At 31.2% G+C, this 16,331-nt stretch overlaps 1 long non-coding RNA gene across 2 annotated transcripts; it reads left to right on the top strand.

Annotated features, from left to right (window-relative positions):
- The first annotated feature begins 13,988 nt into the window (after positions 1 to 13,988).
- On the top strand, positions 13,989 to 16,062 carry LOC141532192 (uncharacterized). 2 transcript variants are annotated; one of them, XR_012480057.1, is made up of 4 exons: positions 14,021 to 14,110; positions 14,178 to 14,226; positions 14,287 to 14,404; positions 14,508 to 16,062. It is a non-coding gene; the product is annotated as an uncharacterized LOC141532192 (long non-coding RNA). The 2 variants fall into 2 exon arrangements; XR_012480058.1 differs by lacking the exon at positions 14,178 to 14,226 and having other exon boundaries at positions 13,989 to 14,110.
- The last annotated feature ends 269 nt before the right edge of the window (positions 16,063 to 16,331 follow it).

The raw sequence follows: 16,331 nt of genomic DNA, 5'->3' as shown, positions 1-16,331 counted from the left end.
AATTACTCAGAGAAAAAATATTGTAAAAAGTACTTTTATGACAATTTTAGGATACTTTTATGTAAAATATAAGAATAATATGACAATTTTAGGACATTATTATGAATTTTAGGACACTTTTATGATAATTTCATGACAATTGTATGACACTTTTATGACAATTTTAAAATACTTTTATGAAAATTTTAAAATTGTCATAAAAGTGTCCTAACAGTATCCTAAAATTGTCATAAAAGTATCCTATTCTTATATTTTACATAAAAGCATCCTAAAATTATCATAAAAGTACTTTTTACAATATTTTTTCTCTGAGTAATTGCGACAATATTTTTCTAAAATCGAAATTTCATTTCGGTTTGGTGTCATGAAATTGTCATAAAAATGTCCTAAGTTGTGTCACGGTTAGATCCTAAGCTTATGACTCTTTTAGACAATTTTTTTACTCGGGTTGGAAATGTTTGTTTTTCCCAAAGGGTTGAGCCTTTTAAAAATAGTTGATTCACTAGTATAAATTTAAACATGTTAATGATATTGTTTTTCTAATCAAACGCTAAGAAGTTGCTCTTATTTATTATTGTTAGCTCAATGTTTGTGCAAATGTTTAAAATATTTAAAAATAAAAATGTACTAATACTCTTGACAATTAATTATTACTTTTATAAATAAATTTTCAAATCTCTAATTAGCTTTAATTTATTTGATTGATATAATATAGTTTAATAATCGAGACTGTATGCCAAACCGTTTTAAAAGTAGTGTATACCTTTTTTTCACCATTGTTTTTACGAATATGAGGTCATAAGAAGTGTATGCATCAGTGAGATAATGGATAGAAAAGTCGTCTTATTTATTAAGATATGAATTATTGTTCCTATAATTAGTGTTATTATTATTATTATTATTTTGTTATTAAATGCTCAGGGGGGTTATCCCCGGAGTCCGATTCTCCGAGGGCCCAGCCTGAGCTCCGTCCGTTACTGCTGGACCACTCCGCACAACAAGGCGGTTAGTGATCACAGCAGGCCAAAGTCATTTCCCTTAAGAGACGGAGAGAACCAAGTAAAACAGCCTTCTGCATCCTAACTGCCAAGAACTCAGCTTTTGATGAGCAAGCTGGAACTTTGGCAAGTGAGGATACAAAAGACTGCTTCATCCCTCCTAGCACGCCAACAATCAGGACGACAAGCTTGACACGGTAACCTGGGTAAAGTTTACCAATTTCAAACAGGAGATCCTGATATATTTGTCTTTTGTGCTCTTCTTTGGCTGAGATGTTGTATTCAGCCGGGGCCGAGAACTCAATGACATAAATGTCATGAGTGGCCTTGTCGAAGAGCACAATATCAGGTTTGTTGTGATCTATCTTATTATCTATAATAATAATAATTATTATTATTATTATTATTAATAATAATAATAATAATAATAATAATAATAATTATTATTATTATTATTATTATTATTATTATTATTGTTGTTGTTGTTGTTTTTGTTTTTGTTGTTGTTGTTGATGTTGATACTGCTATAATTTATTATTGAATAGAAACTCCAAACTCGATATATTCCTTTTTTTAAAATGATCACGGCACTAATCAACAAGATTTTAACAAATATTGAAATATATAAGTAATCATTCTATGGTTAAAATTCGATTGGCGTCTATTTGAGGCACATTTTAAAATGAGCATATATTCATTCAAGATTTACAGTGGATACGCGTAGGTTTACGCTGATTTTACTATGATAACAGTTTGGATTCACACAGGAAACATTTTGAATTCACTCTGAATTTACTTTGAATTCACTATGGTTTTACACTGGAAACACTTTGGAACGACCTACTGAAATATATTGAATTTATTGAGACCACTCTGATAACATCTTGCAAACACTTTGGGTCAACTCTGGAAACATTCTGGAAACAGTGCACAAAACCACTCTGGCAATACTCTGAATCCAGTATGATTACAAAATGTTTTCCGAATAATTACAGAATGTCCCCAGAATGATTATAAAGCCGTAAGGGATAAAAGACACGTGTGGAAAAATCAACGGTCTCTTGTTCTCTAAAAAACAAGGCACTTCAACTGAATTTAACAACAAATAAATAAATAATAACTTATTTATCCACTTTATTTTAAGTAACTAAATAACATAAATAATGAGTATTTAGACGCTACAACATGTGTATATATGTATGGATTTAATGTCACAATGGTTTTAGACAAATTTAATTACATATTAAAATAATTTGATTAATAAATGGTATTAAATTGAATTTAGAAATGATTAGCAAATATTTAAGTAAAATCCGCATCTGATATAATTTATTGAGCAGATAATACTTTAAAAGCATTTTAAAGTTATAACACGTTAATTGATCCTAATGCATGAATATATGTTAATTAAATAATAAATAATAGATAAGGATAATCATTGTTAACAACGATCTGATATTATGTTATCATTACTGTCTGTACCTCGACCAGGTTTTCTGCGGAGGTCGCTGTGCTGAATTTAAAGCCAGGTAAATACAGGTACATGAATATGTAAGCCGGCCGCAGCCGCAAATAATAAGTGTTATATAAAAATAAGTTTATATAAGTATATGTAAGATAGTATATTACGCACTATGTATAAGGGTAGTTCTAGCAATAGTATAAGTGTATACGTGTAACCATAGTGGGGGAACGTGAAGCTGAGCAGTCAGAGTTGAGACTTTGCGACTTCACTTCTCCCCGAGAGCTGTAACTATTCACTCCATCTCTCCGATTTCTAAATAAACATCAACATAAAGTTCAATTGAACTCTTATCATTTAAAATCATACCTTGCCACACAATCTCAATCAGTAATTTTTTTAGTATATTTCAAATTAAATTATAAAATAATTGTTGGAAGCTAAATACGTAACCTCAGACCATAATTTGTTTAATAGGAGATCATCGGATTCAGAAAAATCGAAGATTGTGTTACGAACTTTTGGTCTCCGATCGCTTCGAAATGCATCAAAAAATAGTCTAGGGAGCTAAATTCGTAACGTCAGATAATAATTTGCTTAATAAAAAATCATCGGATAGAAAAAAATCTCAGATTAAGTTACAAATTTTTTGTCTCTGATCACTCCGAAATGCATCAAAAATTTGATCCTTTGGCCAGGAATGTCGATCGAATCATTCAAGAGATTGAAATGCGGGTGCGATTCAGGGTTAAGGATGTTGTTGGAGATTCTGACGACGTGATTCAAGATAATGGACGATTATCGATGGTTTTCTAGTAGGAAATACTATTTTTTACAGGGAACGTCTCTTAGGAATTCTATGTATCTTTTATCCTTTGGCCAGGAATGTCGATCGAATCCTTCGGGAGATTAAAATATGGGTGCGATTCACGGTTAAGGATTTGGTTGGAGATATTGACGCAGTGATTCAAGATAAAAGAAAGTAATTGATGTTTCTTGCAGAGAATTTTATTTTATACAAGACAGGTTTCATTAATACATAGTATTTTTGATCCTTTAGCGAAGAATGTCGATCGTATACTTGAGGAGATTAAAATGTGAGTGCGATTTGAGGTTAAGCATTTGGTTGAAGATTTTGACGAAGTGATTCAAGATAAAAAAAAGTAATAGGTGTTTACTTGTAGAGAATTTTATTTTCTACAAGGAAGTTTTCCTATTAATTAATTGTATTTTTGATCCTTTGGCCAGGAATGTCGTTCGAATCCCTTAAAAGATTGAAATATGCGTGAGATTCAAGATTAATGATTTGGTTGGAGATTTAGACGAAGTGATTAAAGATAAAATACAATTATTGGTGGTTTTATTGTCGGAAGTTTGATTTTCTAATATAAAGGACTTTTATGATTGTTTCGTATCTTTGATCCTTTTGCCAGGAATGTCGATCGTATCCTTCGGGAGATTAAAATGTGGGTGCGATTCAAGGTTAAGGATTTGGTTGGAGATTTTGATACAGTGATTTAACATAATGGACAATTATCGATGGTTTCCTAGTAGGAAATTCGATTTTCTACAGGAAAGGTGTCTTACGAATTCTATGTATCTTTGATCCTTTGGCCAGGAATTTCGATCGAATCGTATAAGAGATTGAAATGCGGGTGATATGCAAGATTAAGGATTTGGTTGAGATTTTGACAAAGTAATTCGAGATAGTGGACAAATATCGGTGGTTTTATTGAAGGAAATTTGATTTTCTACTATAAATGTCATTTATGAATTTTTCGTATTATTGATCCTTTGGCCAGGAATGTCGATCGAATCCTTTAGGAGATTAAAATGTGGGTGCGATTCAAGGTTAAGGATTTGGTTGGAAATTTTGACGAAGTAATTAAAGATAATGGACAATTATCGACAGTTTTCGTGTAGGGAATTCGATTTTCCACAGGAAAGGTCTCTCACGAATTCTATGTATCTTTGATCCTTTTCCCAGGAATGTCAATCGAATCCATCGAGAGATTGAAATGCGGCTGAGATTCAGGATTAAGCATTTGGTTGGAGATTTTGACGAGGTGATTCGAGATAAAAGACAATTATTGTCAGTTTTCTTGTATGGAATTTAATTTTCTACGAGAAAGGTATTTTATCATTTCTTCGAATTTTTGATACTATGGCAAGGAATGTCGATCAAATCCTTTAGGAGATTGAAATGTGGGTGCGATTCAAGGTTAAGGATTTGGTTGGAGATTTTGACGAAGTGATTGAAGATAATGGACAATTCTCGATGGATATTTAGTATGGAATTCGATTTTCAGAGGAAAAGTCTCTTACGAATTCTATGTATCTTTGATCCTTTGGCCGGTAATGTCGATCGAATCCGTCGAGAGATTAAAATGTAAGTGCGATTCAAGGTTAAGGATTTGCTTCGAGATTTTGACGAAGTGATTCAAGATAATGGTCGTTTATCCATGGTTTTCTAGTAGAAAATTCGATTTTCTACAGGAAAGGTCTCTTACGAATTCTATGTATCTTTGATCCTTTGGCCAGGAATATCGATCGAATCCTTTAAGAGATTGAAATGTGGGTGAGATTCAATATTAAGGATTTGCTTGGAGATTTTGACGACGTGGTTTAAGATAAATGAAGGAACTTGATGTTTTCTTGCAGAGAATTTTATTTTATACAAGACAGGTCTCATTAATACATTGTATTTTTCATCCTTTAGCCAAGAATGTCGATCGTATACTTGAGGAGATTAAAATGTGGGTGCGATTCGAGGTTAAGCACTTGGTTAAAGATTTTGACGAAGTGATTCAATATAAAAGAAATTAATTGGTGTTTTCTTGTAGAGAATTTTATTTTCTACAAGAAAGGTCGCTTATTAATTCATTGTATTTTTGATCCTTTGGCCAGGAATGTCGATCGAATCCTTTGGGAGATTGACATGTAGCTGCGATTCAAGATTAAGGATTCGGTTGGAGATTTTACGATGTGATTGAAGATAATATACAATTATCGGTGTTTGTCTTGTAGGGAATTTGAATTTCTACTAGCAAGGTTTCTTACGAATTCTTTGAATCTTTCATCCTTCGGCCAGGAATGTCGATCGAATCCTTCGGGAGATTAAAATGTGGGTGCGATTCAAGGTTAAGGATTTGGATGGAGATATTGACGCAGTGATTCAAGATAAAAGAATGTAATTGGTGCTTCTTGCAGAGAATTTTATTTGATACAAGACAGGTCTCATTAATACATAGTATTTTTGATCCTTTAGCCAAGAATGTCGATCGTATACTTAAGGAGATTAAAATGTGCGTGCGATTCGAGGTTAAGCATTTGGTTGAAGATTTTTACGAAGTGAGTCAAGATAAAAGAAAGAAATTGCTGTTTTCTTGTAGAGAATTTTATTTTCTACAAGGAAGGTCTCTTATTAATTTATTGTATTTTTGATCCTTTGGCCAGGAATGTCGATCGAATCCATTAGGAGATTAAAATGTGGGTGCGATTCAAGGTTAAGGCTCTGGTTGGAGTTTTTGACGATGTGATTCAAGATAAATGAAAGAAATTGGTGTTTTATTGAAGAGAATTTTATTTTCTACAAGAAAGGTCTCCTATTATTTCATTGTATTTTTGATCTTTTGGCCAGGAATGTCGATCGAATACTTTAAGAGATTGAAATGTGGGTGGGATTCAATATTAAGGATTTGGTTGGAGATTTTGACGAAGTAATTCGAGATTATAGACAATTGTTGTCGGTTTTCTTGTATGGAACTTGATTTTCTACGAGAAAGGTCTCCCATGATTTCTTCGAATTTTTGATCCTTTGGCCAGGAATGTCGATCGAATCCTTTAGGAGATTAAAATGTGGGTGCGATTCAAGGTTAAGGCTCTGGTTGGAGTTTTTGACGATGTGATTCAAGATAAATGAAAGAATTTGGTGTTTTCTTGAAGAGAATTTTATTTTCTACAAGAAAGGTCTATTACTATTCCATTGTATCTTTGATCCTATGGCCAGGAATGTCAATCGAATCCATCGTGCGATTGAAATGCGGCTGATATTCAATAATAAGGATTTGGTTAGAGATTCTGACGAAGAAATTCGAGATAAAAGACAATTATTGTCAGTTTTCTTATATGGAATTTGATTTTCTACGAGAAAGGTGTCTTATGATTTCTTCGAATTTTTGATACTATGGCCAGGAATGTCGATCGAATCCTTTGGGAGATTGAAATGTGGGTGCGATTCAAGGTTAAGGATTTGGTTGGAGATATTGACGAAGTGATTGAAGATAATGGACAATTATCGATGGTTTTCGAGGAAATTCGATTTTCTACAAGAAAGTTTTCTTATAAATTCTCTAAATCCTTAATCTTTTAGCCAAAAATGTCGATCGTATACCTGCGGAGATTAAAATGTGGCTGCGATTCGAGGTTAAACATTTGGTTGAAGATTTTGACGAAGTGATTCAAGATGAAAGAAAGTAATTGGTGTTTTCTTGTAGAGAATTTTATTTTCTACAAGAAAGGTCTCTTATTAATTCATTGTATTTTTGATCCTTTGGCCAGTAATGTCGATCAAATCCCTTAGGAGATTGAAATGTGAGAGAGATTCAAGATTAAGGATTTGGTTGGAGATTTAGTCGAAGTGATTGAAGATAATATACAATAATTGGTGAATTTCTTGACGGAAGTTTGATTTTCTACTATAAAGGTCTTCTATGAATTTTTCGTATCTTTGATCCTTTTGCCAGGAATGTCGTTCGAATCCTTCGGGAAATTAAAATGTGAGTGCGATTTAAGGTTAAGTATTTGGTTGGAGATTTTGACGAAGTGATTCAAGATAATAGACAATTATCGGTTGTTTCGTAGTAGGGAATTCGATTTTCTACAGAAAAGGTCTCTCACGAATTCTATGGATCTTTGAGCCTTTGACCGGGAATGTCGATCGAATCCTTCGAGAGATTGAAATGCAAATGAGATTCAAGATTAAGGGATTGGTTGGAGATTTTTACGAAGTGATTCAAGATAAAGAAAAGTAATTGATGTTTTCTTGTAGAGAATTTAATACTTACAAGAAAGGTCTCTTATTAATTCATTGAATTTTTGATTCTTTGGCCAGGAATGTCGATGGAATCCCTCAGGAGATTGAAATGTGAGTGAAATTCAAGATTATGGATTTGGTTGGATATTTAGTCGAAGTGTTTGAAGATTATTATACAATAATCGGTGGTTTTCTTGTCGGAAGTTTGATTTTCTACTATTAAGGTCTTTTATGAATTTTTCGTATCTTTGATTTTTTTGCCAGGAGTGTCGATCGAATCTTATGGGAGATTAAAATGTGGGTGCGATTCAAGGTTAAGGATGTGGTTGGAGATATTGACGAAGTGATTCAAAATAAATGGAAGGAATTGGTGTTTTCATGTAGGGAATTTTATTTTCTACAAGAAAGGTCTCTTATTAATTTATTGTATCTTTGATTCTTTGGCCAGGAATGTCGATCGCATCCTTTAGGAGATTGAAATGTAGGTGCGGATTAAGGTGAACGATTTGGTTGGAGTATTTGACGAAATGATTGTATATAATGGACAATTATCGATGGTTTTCTAGGAAATTCGATTTTCTACAAGAAAGTTTTCTTATAAATTCTCTGTATCTTTGATCCTTTACCCAGGAATGTCGATCGAATCCTTTGGGAGATTGACATGTAGCTGAGATTCAACATTGAGGATTCGGTTGGAGATTTTAAGATCTGATTGAAGATATTATACAATTATCGGTGGTTTTCTTGTAGGGAATTTGAATTTCTACTAGCAATCTTTCCTACGAATTCTTTGAATCTTTTATCCTTCGGCCAGAAATGTCGATCGAATCCTTCGGGAGATTAAAATGTGGGTGCGATTCAAGGTTAAGGATTTGGTTGGAGATATTGACAAAGTGATTCAAGATAAAAGAAAGTTATTGGTGTATCTTGCAGAGAATTTCATTCTATACATAACAGGTCTCATTAATACATTGTATTTTTGATCTTTTAGCCAAAAATGTCGATCGTATACCTGCGGAGATTAAAATGTGGCTGCGATTCGAGGTTAAACATTTGGTTGAAGATTTTGACGAAGTGATTCAAGATGAAAGAAAGTAATTGGTGTTTTCTTGTAGAGAATTTTATTTTCTACAAGAAAGGTCTCTTATTAATTCATTGTATTTTTGATCCTTTGGTCAGTAATGGCGATCAAATCCCTTAGGAGATTGAAATGTGAGAGAGATTCAAGATTAAGGATTTGGTTGGAGATTTAGCCGAAGTGATTGAAGATAATATACAATAATTGGTGAATTTCTTGACGGAAGTTTGATTAGCCCGAATATGTATAACTATACATAATTACATAAATTCGAGCAAAATCGTTTTTTCTCGGGTTGAAATTCTTCCGAAAAAATTTGGGGTACTCAATGACGCGCGCCAAGTACGATAAAAAATTTTTTTTTTTTAATTTTTAAATTTTCAACAAATTTTCTTTCAATTTTTTTAACATTATGACAGTTTCTTGGTATTTTTTTGTATTTCACTTTTTTTTGTAGAGAATGACAATTATTATATCGAGTCTTATTTTTTTTGTAAAGTGCAAACGTTATTGAGATGAGTTTTATGAACGTGGACTTGGCGCAATTTTTTTACAGTGAAACTGTTTTTGTTCGGATTTGAATTAAACCGCGCAAGCTATATAGTTGAGATAGGTAACCCGTGTGTAACCCAACACATACGACCAACCAGCGCATACGCGTTTATAATTTAAAATCTGGATTATTTATAAGAAAAATTAAATAAAAATATAAAAACGATCGAACAAATAATTTAATTAATCGAACAAATAATAAAGAAAAAGCTATCGATTAAAAAAAAAAAAACTTAGATTTAGCTTATGTTTCGCCAACTTAAAAGAGTAAATTTATTTAATTTTTTATAAATAAACAATAGTCGAACAAATGATAATTTTTGACGAACAAATAAGAAAAAATGACGAGAAACCATTAAAAATAAAAAAAATCTAAAATTTAAAAAAAGTGGGGCTAAATTCAGTGAGCCGTAGGCAATAGAGGTCCACCCACATCGATGTATATCGCTATTGCTTAGCACCGCGTGGCAGCAAAGCGTGTGAAAATAGTTGTAGTTTAATTTTAATCACATTAATTATTTAATTAACCTGAGTGATAAGTGAATAATAGTTACATAGAAAAGTAACCCTGGTGAAAATATGTTTCTGCCAACAGTCTGAATCATTCTTATGAAATTCTGAATCAGACATATCAATCTGATTCTCTCTGCAAATGTCATAACAGGAGTTGGTAAGATACATAATGACATTAAATGGTATAATTTGACAAGAATTTCGGACCCGCTAGAAGACTTTTTCAGACAGTTAGATATAAAACACGTTTTTGTAAAGAGTAGTGCATTGTGATATGCAATAATATAAAAAATGGAAGCAAATATTTCTGCTCATTTGATCGGTATCCATCAAATTAAGAGTAAAATGCAAAGAGATAAGCTTATTACAGTTAATCGTATTGCGAATGAAATAATTAAAACATTAAGTGAGAATAAATCTGTAAAAACACTGATAGAGAAGGCTGACATGCCGGAAGATATGAAGCCGTTCGTACGACTGGAAATAGCCAAACAATTAAAAGAGCCCGAGGAAATCATCAATGCTCTTAAATCTGATAACATTTTGATGATAAACCGTGCTCTTAAAGCCAAATGGTTTTTTAATGGGAACAATAATTCGATAAAACTTTATCGCGAGCAGATTTGGTCATTTGTATCTTTGAAACTTCGGAAGAAAATTATTAAGTGTCTAGCTAATAATATAACAAAGGCCATTTTTGCTGAAGAATTTTACAAGGAAGTGGCTTCTTTGTATGGAGAGGACCAAGCTCAGCCTCTTCTGATTGCCTGCAGCCAAGATTTTATTGAACGCTGTTTTGATGATAATAATTTTCAACTGGAAGGCAGAAGGAATATGAGATTTTTACTCTACAAAAATCCAAAGATCATTATGAATTATCTTAAACGTCTTAGCAATGATCAGATTAACAAATCAATTGTTTACAAGTCTTTAGATTTGTTCAACTTCCTTCCAAGATTAATTAAGAAGTATGATCAGGATTTTGTTGAAATAATGGAATTATACGATCATTATGCGTGTTGTGCTAAACTTAGCAAAACGCGTACAAAAATATTTTTGAATAAGTGCAAAGATGCTTTGATAAAAAATGGTAAATTATTTTTACCTATTTTGGATTTGAAGAGCGTTTCGAAATTACTGACCAAAGAGCAGTTTTCAACCATGCTAGAAACACTGTATCCAGACGACATTGAAAGATTCGAGCCCTACGATAGTATAAAATATCTCGAATTTTTTGAAAAAAAAGATAAATTTCGTATCCTGTTAACTTCATTTGAAAAATTCTACGAAGTAAATTTCCTTAACTGTTCTGTACTAATAAATAACTATGCATTCATAGAAATACTTCCTCCTGAAGATCGCTTTAAATTAGCAAGAATTCAATATGAAAAAATAACGAAAGATGATATCTCCAATGAGTCCTATTGGATTTCTCTTCTACCAGTTGAAGAGTCGATTCCACACCTCAAAGCACGAATCAACAGTTCGACTTCTTCTAGCGGTCGATGTATTTATTTGGAGGGATTAATTAACACCTGTATTATCAATGATGATAAGGATGAATTACTTAAAGTACTTGAATATATTTGGGAAAGGCACAAAGATGAATCGCCTAATGATTTAATTAATATTATCTTTCACTTGAAAATGGAATTCACTTTGTATGAAAATCAAATCAATGTACTGGAAACGCTGAGTCAAAATCACTTCGACATAATTTATAAATTTATTAAGATGTTACATGCCAAAGGATTGGTGGATGCTGGATACAGAATATTTAAATTGATGAAATGGGTATATCGGTTTGATATCATGAATAATATAGAAAATGATAAAATGAACTTCATTGTTGATCTATTTGAAAATGAATTCTATTGTTACTATCTGATTTATAGTGATATTGAGTTCGAAATTCGGTTTTTAAAAGAACTGATTCAAGCTTTACAGTCCAAAAATGAAAACAAGGAAACTTGCTCAACTTTTGAATGGATAACGTATATTATTTGCGTAATCTATGACTTGAATGAGCATTTAGCAGTTGCTAAAAAGATGTCTCTCAAGGATTTTCCATGGATCTTGAATGGAGCGAAGAAAATACTGAGCATCGATGATGATAGTTATAACGAGAGATACTTGAGGGGTTTATTGAGAAAGAACGATAAAGGTCTATATGATGAATTAGTTCTTGAAATGCAAGCATCCTTATAAAGCTGTTCTTCAATGCTCATGATATACTGGATCGATCGTAAATTAAATTTGATTTGTGCGCTAAGCATTAATAATAATAATATTTGACGTAACGTTATTTAATTTAATGTGTGTTGAAATATAATATACGTCCGTGTTATGTCCACTCCAAAATTTTTTTCTTTAAATTTAAATCACCCGCGCAGATGGAAGACTTCTCCATGCGCGAAAGCCACAATAAAATATAAGCTACGCGACTGCTGGTTGACTAGCGGGGACTTCTGCAATCTCAGCACCGCGAGTATTTAAAAAAGCGATCAACAGCCAACGCCTCGTCTTTGCTCAAGTAATTCGACTTCCGCGTTTAATTGACGGACCCGTGACATGTAAAAGTCCCTCATCTTAATTTGCGCTGCACTTAAGACAAGTTCAGACTCGGTTCAACCGGCAGGCCACGTATTAGACAAACTTGTTGAAGCCTTCGAGTCTATGAAACAAGAGCTCGAGTGACTCCATAAAGACATTGCTTTTTGCGGAGAGACTATTGATGTCATCAACTATGCTCGAGGAATTTTAGGATCCGGATTGGTAAAGCAACAACGCCAGGAAATAATTCAGAAGCTGGAAAGACAATCTAAAGTATTGAAGAAAGAAACTGTTATTTCTATTCAACCGGTGACCATTCTCCCAAACGTCATTGAAGTGACGTATTACAGCAACTTGGTGGTAGTTCATTATGTCATGGATAGTATTGTTATCTCGGCTTTATATGCGACGTTGAGAGAGCAAATTAATGACCCGCGTGTCATTGCCGAGGATAAAATTTACGTTTTTTAACATGTCTGTTAATTTTGAAAATCAAATCCTAACAAGAAAATTGAAATTTTGTTTCCTTCATAGTAGCTAGTAGCATTAAAAAACTTAAAGTGAGTGATCCGTGCAAACTCCTCGGTTTATATCAATTAACTAGCTTATCAATGGGGATTTTACATTTTTTATGTATTTATAGTTAAAGTTTAACATTTTTTTGAATTAAAAAAGTTGTTAATCTAGATTTTATACTCTAATACACATCAATTTATCAATAACCATAATTATTTTGGTAATAGTAAATAATGATAATGATACTTTTAACATCAATTTTTCATTACCAATATAATTAATTTCATTCTTATAATTATTATTATTGTTATTGTTATTATGACATTGTTGTAAATAAAGGACACAATGCATCATACGCACAATTATAATACCTATGGCCTAAAGATTACAATTATTTAAAACCCACCCGATTAAATAACAATGCCACCTATAGGCAAAGACCACAAAATCATAGAATGTGTACACTGTCCAATGTCAATTGCAAGATCTTGAACAGCTGGCTTGCCGGAAGATAGTAAATCTCAAACAATATTTAGTCTGTTATGTATTTAGTCTCGTTGATAAATCAAATTTTATAAGGATAATATGTTTAAAAAAATACGCATAAAAAGTAGTTTAATAGTTTGTTCTAGAAATTTTGTACTCATAAAATATTTGTAGATTCTTAATTTAAAATTTGAATTTTTCCCGCGCAAAATTAAAAATTCATAAATAAATAAATTAATGCAGTCAAAGCCATTGTCTCATAAAAGGCTGTTTGTTCGTTAAGTTTGAAAATCAAGTCCTAATAAAATAATTAAAATTTTGATTTTTTCATTGTTCTAGGAGGTTTAAAAAACTTAACGTGACTGACCCGTGTAAACTCCTCGGTTTCAGGGTGAGACTCATTCACCACAAAAAAGTTGGCATAGAGTCACAAAGACAGAATAAAATAAATAAATGCTCCTAATTGCTCATTAATTGCTCAATTCATATCAAAAATTGCTCACCCTGTAAATTAATTAATTAATTTATTATTAATTATTATAAATACAAAATATTGTTTTGCCTTTAGTACGTGAACCAATGGAACTTTCGATTATTTTTTGTTTTCAATAAATTGCTCACTTTTTGTTCATTTGAATTTTGTGCTTTATCTTATTTATTTTCTTTTAATTATCGTTAATTAATGAAACATAATTTTTATGCTTATTTAATAATTACGACATGGTGACGTCACAGCAAGATATATTATACGCATGCGCACCAACAAATGTAAGGCGCAGGCGCACTGAGAGAAAGAAAAATATAAAGTTAAGTTGGTATAATTGAAGAGGATATATATGAAGTGATTTTTTCGGTAATAACCTAACAGGATAGCAAGAAAAATAAATTTAATTGTTTACAATGTATAAACAAAATAGGTAAATATTTTGTATATTACTATTTATATTAGTAAAATGAATGTATAAGAATTCATTTTTTTTTCAGTTCTTTTTTTAATGGCCAAAAAAAATAATTAAGTTTTGTTTTAAGTGAGGTAATTAATTAAATTTATGTCTTACATTTTAACATTAATATTATTATTTACTTCATATAGGATAACCCTCGGTCTGGACTTACAATAAGTGCACCAAATAAATTATACCGGATAGCAAATGTATGAGTAAATTACACTCATAAGTTAACTTTCACAATTTGTCATTCCTACAAATAACGTAAGTATTACTAGAAATACAATAATTCAAAAGATTTATTTAAAAAATAATTTTTATTTTCGTATTCAAAACATCTATGCACTTATTGCTGAAACTAAAATAGAGACTGAAGCTGATAAAAAATTTGAGACTACATTAGTAGAGGATAAATCCACATGAACACTACTTAAAACTGAAGAAATTTTTAAAGCTGAAAAGATATTCGAAGAAGTTAAATAATCAGCTCCCGCTATTAAGACTAAGACTAAACAAGTTGAAGAATAATCTGCTGTCGAAGAAGTCAAACTAAATTGGCGACTTTAAATCTGAAAAAGTAACTCAATAACAGAAACAGTTGTCGCAATCGCTGAACAAGTTAAGATTACGAAAACGAAGCACAGAAATAGCATCAACGAAGAGGCTAAGCAAAATTGTGGTGACGAATGTTCAACAGATAAATAGTCTATGAAAGTCAAGATTGACATCATTGCAGTGGATGGTGCTTTTGAGCCTGAAGTTGTTGCACCAGTACCAGTAAGTTGCTGCGACGCTTAAATAATCTCGCCTCATGAACTACTTTTACGATAAAATATAATAACTCAAAAAAAAAAATATAATAATCATACATAACTCAATGTCCCTTAGTCAATATTTAATATTACAAAAAAAAAAAAAAGTTTATAAGTTTAATAATGTTCAAATCCCAAATCAATGACATTAGCTCTTGAAATAAATAATTTATGTGCTTGAGTACCAGATGAATAGCAATTTCATTTTTACTATTAGACATTTCTTTTAATTGAAATAGCAAAATATAAGATTTTAATAAAAAAATTTTTTCTATTGTTCGTTTATCAATAATCTTGTAACTATTGTATTTATCAATCTGCAATTAATCATTTCAATGAATAATTAATTGTCTTGGGTAAAAATCGGCCTATTTCAGTCTGTTGTTTTTTTCTAATGGACGAAAAAATTACATCAATATTTAATTTGATCGACCTTTTTGCAATGGGTGATGAATTATTTTCTGTTAAAAAAACTCAGGGCTAAGTATTTTTTAAATCTAATTTTTTATTTCACATTTGATAAAAAAAAAAATAAAATAAATTAAACTTTTTATTCCTCTACGATTGTTAAGCAGCTCTATTTCGTCTAATTAATCATGTAAGTATTGAATAGGTTCGCGATGATTATTTTTTACACTCGACTAATAAAGTGTGTGAACACTGTGTGTGGTGGTTGAATTTGGTTGCTTTAATTATTTTCATCCATGCTCTATGAATTTTAGTAGAAAAAATTGACTGCGATCGTATGATAGAAAGGATTTTATTAATTAAATTTTTAATTGCTGCAACACAAGCTTTTCACAATTATTTATCTTTTATATTATTGATTATTTAGTATGTCAACAGCTTTTATTATCATCTTTTAGTATAAAAAAAATTTGATTCTGTAAACATGATACCGGAAGTCAATTATTTCAATAAATAATTATTAAATACCAAACAACGAGTATTATGTTTTGAATGTCATGATAAATTAAGACTATTTCAAGTGGTATATATTTTTAATAAATAAAAATCAGTCACTCGTTGAGCAAAGCTGTTTTTTTTTATCATTAAACGATTAAAATTATTATTTGCATATTTATATTAGTATTAAAAGTGCGTAAATGTAACTGTTAGTAAAAAATAACCATAATAATAATAATATTATTATTATATCACTACTACTATTTTATGCATGAATAGTTTTCTTAAAAAGATCAATCATCTTATTTTAAGTCTTGGAGCTGCATAGATGTCAAAAACTTTTGAGACTTTGTAAAATGCACTTATAAAACATTCTTCGTATTAGTGTTATTTCAGTGACTATTCGATAGTCGTAAATTGTGCTTTTCAGGTAAATTTACCTGAAGAACTTAATAAAATTTATTCTTTATACT

The sequence above is a fragment of the Cotesia typhae genome, unplaced genomic scaffold (genome assembly GCF_013202065.1).
Source record: "Cotesia typhae breed Kobodo isofemale line unplaced genomic scaffold, CoteBio_Ctyphae contig_59, whole genome shotgun sequence".
NCBI classification, from domain to species: domain Eukaryota; kingdom Metazoa; phylum Arthropoda; class Insecta; order Hymenoptera; family Braconidae; genus Cotesia; species Cotesia typhae.
Note: the sequence above shows the minus strand (reverse complement) of the source record. Positions and strands in the feature narration are given on the sequence as shown.